Below are 7,324 nucleotides of genomic sequence, written 5' to 3'. Positions count from 1 at the left end.
ACTTTCGCGCACGCGCCATGCATGGCCGTGCTTCGCCCTTACCGCAGAGAGCCTAAAACCGCTACGGTGGCTCTGCTGGGGATAAATTATTCACGTCCCACTGTTGTGCAAACCCAATCCAGGAGGTATGACCTGGCTGGGACAGTGTAGGAAGACGGCCACTAAGGCACTGGGGGTAGTAGATATATGTATTTGAGAATGGGAGGAGTAAATCTCTGGGCCACCATGAGCAGGAAGAAAATGCAACCTCCACCTCCCAACCAGTGGCCCGAAGTTGGCAACTTAGAGAGCGCGCGCCAGCGCTGGGAGCCCCGCCTTGGGGGCGTGGCCGCGCGCTGGCCGGCTGGGGCGGGACCTGCTTCTGGCCCCATCTAGCACCGCCCCAGGCGAGGGCGCCGCACCCACACTGCGCTGCGCAGTTTTGTTCTGCACCAGCCGTTCGAAGGTGATCCAGGTGAGTGCTAGCACCTGCGGGCAGCCACGAGCACCGGGCCGCCGACGGTGTTTCAGCCTTTGCGCAGGGCACTCCCATTTCAGCCTCTCCGAGCTGAATAGAGACCCGCTGTCTCTAACCTCCCCCCACCCTTATCAGTAGATTAGCGATCTGAATTTCTACCCCCTTTGCTCTCCTCTTGCCTTGCATCTTCTCCCTGGTGGAGTGGGTTGGGAGCTTCTAAGCGAGGCCCGACCTATTTATCTGTAACTCAGGAAAATTCTCAAGGTCAACCCTTCCTCAATTCCTTCCTTTCCTCTCCCCGGGCTGTGCAGTCTGAGGGCCCCTTGTTTCTACCTTCCGGAGACCACCCGACCTTGCCCTCTGCTGCTCCGGCGCAGAAGATAAGCGAGCGGGACACTGCAGGGGGAGTGGTTGTGCAGGCCTGATCAGTAACACTGGTTTCAGAAGTGGCCTGCGAGCGCTGCACCCGCTGCGGATGGGGATGTGTTGTTAGGGACGGTCGGGAGAGCCTCTGAGGGAATTGTGTTTGTTTTCCTCCTGCCTCTTAGAATCGTCTGTCCATTTGTATTGGAAAGGGGGTCATTTCCTACCGCTGACTTAGAGCAAGAGACGCCTCTGGGCGGGTGGGGGACTCTTCAGGTTCTTCCTTGGATTTCAGAAAATGCCCCTCCTTATCTGGGTTGGCAGCACGGAGCCGCAGGGCTGCAGTAGTGGGGCAGTTGCAGGGCGGTGGAAGGCGCTGGAGACTCCTTAGTGAGTCATTCCCCGAAGTTGTGGCTTCTGCTGATACTTTCCTTGAGAGTCACGAGTTTACAAGCTAAGGGGGCAAGTGAGTGTGGGAAAGGAGGTAAAGGAAAAGCAGAGATTAGGATGGGTAGGAGAGGCAGGGGTTAGAACTTTAATTCCTTCACTGGGGACAGGAGGTGCCCTGGAGGGGAAGGCGCTTCCGGCTTTGCAGATATGTGCTGTGGGCCTAGGTGTGGTCCTGCGGAATTGCTGCAGATTTTAGATTGCTCACGGGTAGGAGCTGCAGCCGGGGCTTGTCTTGGGAAATCTGTAGATCACCTGCAGCCTGCAGTTCTGGGTGGCACCCAAGGTTATTGGCCAGAGTTACAGGCTATATTTTATTTCAGTGAATTCAGAGAGCACCTTGAGTCAGATCAAGAATGCTTATTTCCCTAGGAGATGAATTTAAGGAGTTAAAACTAACATATAAAATAGAAACAAATACTTTCATCCCGGGAAGACTTTCCGTTAAGCTTCCCTCCTGACACAATGTTACAGAAATAGAAAACTTTGTCAAGTGATTTTTTTTTTAACCAATGTTACTATATATAAATCGGCAGGGAGACTGTCGCCAACCATAGAAACTGCGCTACAGGGGCCTCCTTAGATTAAGGAACAAAACTGGAGAAGGGCAGCCTTCCCCTTTATTTAGATTTCCTCCTGTTGGCTTAGAGTTCTGAAAAGACACAATCCTGGAAGAGAACCTACCTCCTTGCTTGGAGGTTAGCCCTGAGAAGGAACGTACAGGAAAGAAGGGCTGTACCCACTATTCAGAGAAAAGCTGAAAAGCCCCTGGAGCAGTCTGGAATGAGGTGGATGTCAAATCAATCTGTCAAAAGCAATTTAGTGCCTACTGCACATCTATCTGTAGTTAAACATATTGTGCCCTATGTTTATACTTAAATCTTCTGAATCTATATTTAGAACACCGTTACCGACCACAATTGACCACGAACCATTTAGCATTTTAAAGCAATATTTGTTTCGAAGAATATACTGCTCCTGTTTTTGCAACTCAATTTATTAATGCTACTGAAAGCTTACCATCTTCCTGAATAAAAAGAATTTAGCAGTTAGCAGCAGGTAGATTATCGCTATGTAAAATAAAATTCCTGAGTTTCCCTCACTCTCTCTTACAGTACTTACCTACCTACCTGTCTCTGAGGAGAAACACTAATTAGGCAACAGGAAAATTGTACTATCTTTCAAATGCATTTGCAAATGCCTGTAAGGATTTTATTCTTTAGAATCATAGATCTTGCTGTTCCCCTCTGACTTCTTTCTAGCGTTGATCTGTTCATTAACTGGAACTTGCGTTCTAAGATTTAGTTGTCTTATTCCACCCTTTAAAAATAAGTGAAATTGGCCGGGCGCGGTGGCTCAAGCCTGTAATCCTAGCACTTTGGGAGGCCGAGACGGGCGGATCACGAGGTCAGAAGATCGAGACCATCCTGGCTAACACGGTGAAACCCCGTCTCTACTAAAAAATACAAAAAACTAGCCGGGCAAGGTGGCGGGCGCCTGTAGTCCCAGCTACTCGGGAGNGAAATTTTATTTTATAAATAAATAAATAAGCAAGCAATGTGAGCGGTTGTACCACAGCTTCATTCTAAGTGTAGACAGGCCTGAAATGGTCGAACCCCTGTTTCAGGCAAAAGCCAGCAGCCTAGGTGGTTCCTTCCTTTGGAGTGGTTGGTACCCTAACAGGCATTCAGCAGCTGCTACAAATTAACTACAGTCTGCCTGCATTTCTTGTCATAGAAAATTACCAAGTGGTGTCAATGTGACTCATTCGAGATGTTTTTTTCCTTCTGGAAGTCATAGCTTAGTTTCTCAATGACTCTTGGTTCCTGTGTAATGCCAGTTAAGGGACAGCTATATGGGAATCATGATATATAAATGAAGTGCCAGTTTCTGTGTTACTTTGCTCTTGCAAACCTATATGCCTGAAAGATTGGGGGACGTTTTTTCCTTCCCATAATCTCTACTTCTTTTGTCATACTGCGGTGCTGACACTCATTAAAAAGAAAATGTTCCTTGTTTGTACCTTTCCCAAAGTGTTTTTTTTTTTTTCTCTTTCCAATTAGAAACATCTCGGGCTTTAATCAGTGGCAAAATTGAAGTTAATTATTTGCTCTCTCTTCCTGTTAATGTATTTTGTACTCAGGAGAGGGTCTGGGGAGGTAGAAATGATTCAGAAGATGTCAGGTGTGGTCAAGCATGCTTTTCAACTTCATTGAGAGACAATAGAGCAAAAGGCTGAGAGCACAAATGAGCCAGACTGCTTGGGGGTGTGGGGATCTGACTGTGCTCTGTGTTCACTGTGTGACCTTGAGCAGGTCACTTCATCTTTCTGATACTGAGTTTCTTCATCTGCAAAATGGGAGTAATATCATAGGGATGCTGTGAGGATCTAAATGAGTTAATATTGATGAACTGCTTACAACAGGGTTTGCCCCATACTAAATAACGTGCATGGTGGTAATAAGTAATAATAATTGATTTCTCGTACTTTTCTTCCTTGAGTCTATATCACTACCCTTCAGACACACTGGACTCCTTTCTCTTCTTCATACAAGTCAAACCTTTTTCTGTCTCAAAGTCTCTACTCTTGCTGTTTTCTTTACCTGTGTTCTCTCTCACGTATCACTTTTTCCTCTTCAGATCCTTTATCACAATGTTACCCTCATGTTTTATGGTCCTCCTGTGTTTTTGTCTTCCCTGACCACATGCTCACTGGCGTTCTCAATCATGCACTCTCTCTCTCCCTCTCTCCCTCCCTCACACTTTCAACTGTGTATTCTAGACTCAGGACCTTCCTTCTCAGTCTTGATCATCCTCTTAGTAGCCCTGCCCCTTGAGTGGTACATGGCATTTAGTAAAGGATGAATAAGGGAAGGAATCATTCTGAGAAAATACTGAAGATGATAGCTATGGACTTGAGGCAAGCATCCCATTTATGTAAAATGCTTTGTCCTACATTGAATTTATCATGTCAGCTTCATTTAATGCATTATGAGATGTTGTCTTTATTTTTCTTTCTGTATCCCATGGCTTCTCCCCATTCCCCTCCCTGCCCTCTGAAGTTGCTGCCAGCAGACCATGGGAAACATCCAGTGGACTGTCCCTGGGATCACATCTCTTGGGAAGCTCAGCTCCAAAGGGTCTAGCAAACCAGGGCTTATAGGTTAGGTGTCTCCCATAGAACCTTCTGTGTCAAGAATCTGGGAAAGTTTGTCCTCACACCTGCAGGGGAACCTGGGATTTATTCTGTCTTGTTATAAATCTAGTATTCTTAGATTCCTGACGAACAGAATTACCAGTTTTTTTCTCAGAGGAGATTTCAGTTCCATTCAAGCGTGTGTGTTTAGTGCCTTATTACACAGAAGGCACACTGCAGAGAAGCAGAAAGCAGGTAATTTGCTTATTTGGCTTTAACAGAGTTTTAACAGAGTTTGTATGAGTGCAAGCTTGTGCTCTATAACCAAGAACCATTCACTGGAACTTGAGCGTCCTGCTGATCTTCCCTCCCCCACTCCCAGCCAGTGCAGCCATGTATTAAGCAATTGTTTTCAGTACCAACAGTTTACCAAAGTGTTGGACTAAAAATGACATCTGAAACTTGAATATTTTATATGGTCAAACTACGGCGATTTAACTCTACAGTTGAATATATTTGGATTATAACACATTTATCTCTTAAAGGGACAGATCTTCCATCCACCTAACATAGAGTTAGCTTCCACTCTCCAAATATTCCACCAGCAACATTGATGAATATTGAAGACTGTGGACTATGAGGTACTGGGAAAGACCCACTCTATGACTTGCTTGCTGCTATTTGCCTCACTTGAACCAGTAATCAAGTGCTGGATAAATAATATGATTTCTGTTCAAGTTTTTTTTAGCCCTTAGGGAATAATCTACTGAATATGCAATGCAATTGTGGGGGGATAGTTACTTTTCATCACCTAGGTTTCTATTCCTTCTTTTAAGTGTAATTTAATCTGGCTGTCATGTGAAGGTTTGATGCTGAAACAGATTTTAGCATCTGTCTAATGTAGAAGTGGACTGGAACTAGCGTTCTGAAAATGTAGTCTGAACCCAAAGAAATCCCATGACTCTCCTTTTCTCTCCTATCATAGAAACAGATCATTACATTTTTAAAGTTTTTGTGTGTGGGTGTGTATGTTGTCATTTTGAGGTGGGGTTTCGCCATGTTGCCCAGGCTAGTCTCAAACTCCTGGGCTGAAGCAGTCCTCCCACCTGAGCCTGCCAAGTAGCTGGGATTACAGGCATGCACTACTGCACCCAGCTTAAGTTTTACTTTGTTTCTAATAGACATACAATATTGGACATATTCATGAGGTACAGTGTGATGTTTTAGCATGTATATACATTGTGTAATATCAAGAGGATTGCTTTTATGGGCCAGGCGTGGTGGCTCATGCCTGTAATCCCAGCACTTTGAGAAGCCAAGGTGGGTGGATCACCTAAGGTCAGGAGTTCGAGAGCAGTCTGGTCAACATGGTAAAAACCCATCTCCACTAAAAATACAAAAATTAACCGGGGCGTGGTAGCACACACCTGTAGTTCCAGCTACTTGGGAGGCTGAGGCAGGAGAATCATTTGAACCTGGGAGGCAGAGGTTGCAGTGAGTTGAGGTGGCACCACTGAACTCCAGCCTGGGCAACAGAGTGAGACTCCATCTCAAAAAAAAAAAAAAAAAAAGAGTTTTTATGTTACTTCCCTCTAGGCTCTTTAATTTCTCCACTGAGCATTGTATGAGCTCCATTGAGCATTGTGTGGAGGGTCAGCTGCCCTGGCTGGAGATCATTTTGAGGCCTGTTCCTTCGTGGAAACATCTGGATGCAGAAGTTAGGCTGGACAACTAGCCAGGGGAGCTTTAAGTGAGCCAAGTGGACCCTCAGTACCACCTCAGAGTGTTCCAAGCTACTGTCTGGTGTTTGGGACTCAGGGAAGCCCATTTGGTATGATCAGACTAGCCCTTTATGTGGCCATCCTTGTGTGTTACTCTCATCAAAATGTTGATTTTTGCTGTGTAAGGAAGATTGGAATAGCACAGGCAGCCAAATAAGGATTTGAATGAAACATTGGAGAATGGCTTCAAGTTAATCTGTGAATGCTTTGTCATTGTCCCATCCCTGGATACATTAAAAAGAAAAAAAAAGAGCAGTTGAGAAATTGCAGTACAATTTGAGGAGAGCAATATCATACACAGAAGTAGGGACTACCATTGTCGAAGCTGGATTTTATTTATTTGGGAGCAAAGAGAGAGAGCTGAAAGACATAATCTTCTCTCCCTTAAGAATCTCATTGTCATTTAGTAAAATAAAAGGTAGTGTCACTTCATGGCTCAGAAGTGGTAAATTATTTGAGGCAAGTACCCAAATCCATAAAACGTGCCTTTTGTTTGTGGAATACTGATTGTATGCTGGGGAATTCTGGTGGGCAGCCAAGAGGAATTTGGAGAGTAGTGAAGGAGAACTTTACCCCAGGAGTGTTCTATTGGATGTAGTTCAGGAAGCTTTCTGGGTAAGCCTTGTAACCAAAGGAACCCTGCCCCAGTAAGATACGGCAAATGGTGGCAGAAGCAAGAATTAGAGGAAAGGTTGAGCAAAGTTTTGGTGTTAGAATAGCTATGTTTCCAGGAAACTCTGTCAGTAAAATTTCTAGAGCTAAGTATCTTAGCCAGATGTCATAATGAACCCCTGTGTTGCTAACTCAAATGCTGGAATGGAGCATATGTTTTAGGAGTTAGACCAACACTGCCTCATCTTAAGCCCAAGTTTGAGCACTCCTAAACTGAAACTTCAAGAGTGTGTTGTAGTTTACTTAAAACCCATTGGGCGTCTGCTGACTCTGGCTACACTGAAAAGTTTTTGCCCTGAGTGCTATTCTACCACCCACAGACCTCGGGGCCCTGCTCCTTACCAGGGCATATTAGTTTCCTAATCTACCCCTGAAAACCCACCATGGCCTGGGGCTTTTCTGCTGCCCCCCATGTCCTATACCCTGCTTGCTTCAAAATACTATTCCTACTTTTCTTCCACTAACTTG

At 45.1% G+C, this 7,324-nt stretch overlaps 1 protein-coding gene across 3 annotated transcripts in view; it reads left to right on the top strand.

Moving 5' to 3' along the window:
* Positions 1-365: 365 nt before the first annotated feature.
* Positions 366-7,324, top strand: part of MGST3 (microsomal glutathione S-transferase 3) — a 32,168-nt gene continuing 25,209 nt past the window's right edge. For 2 of the 3 annotated variants that reach the window (XM_025359962.1, XM_025359972.1), the window contains exon 1: positions 369-454. The gene's annotated coding sequence lies outside the window, so the exon portion shown is untranslated. Of the gene's footprint in view, positions 455-7,324 lie in introns of all 3 variants that reach the window. The other variant, XM_025359990.1, reaches the window with a different exon arrangement.

The sequence above is a fragment of the Theropithecus gelada genome, chromosome 1, assembly GCF_003255815.1.
Source record: "Theropithecus gelada isolate Dixy chromosome 1, Tgel_1.0, whole genome shotgun sequence".
Classification (NCBI taxonomy): domain Eukaryota; kingdom Metazoa; phylum Chordata; class Mammalia; order Primates; family Cercopithecidae; genus Theropithecus; species Theropithecus gelada.
This window is presented reverse-complemented; position numbering and strand designations above follow the sequence as displayed.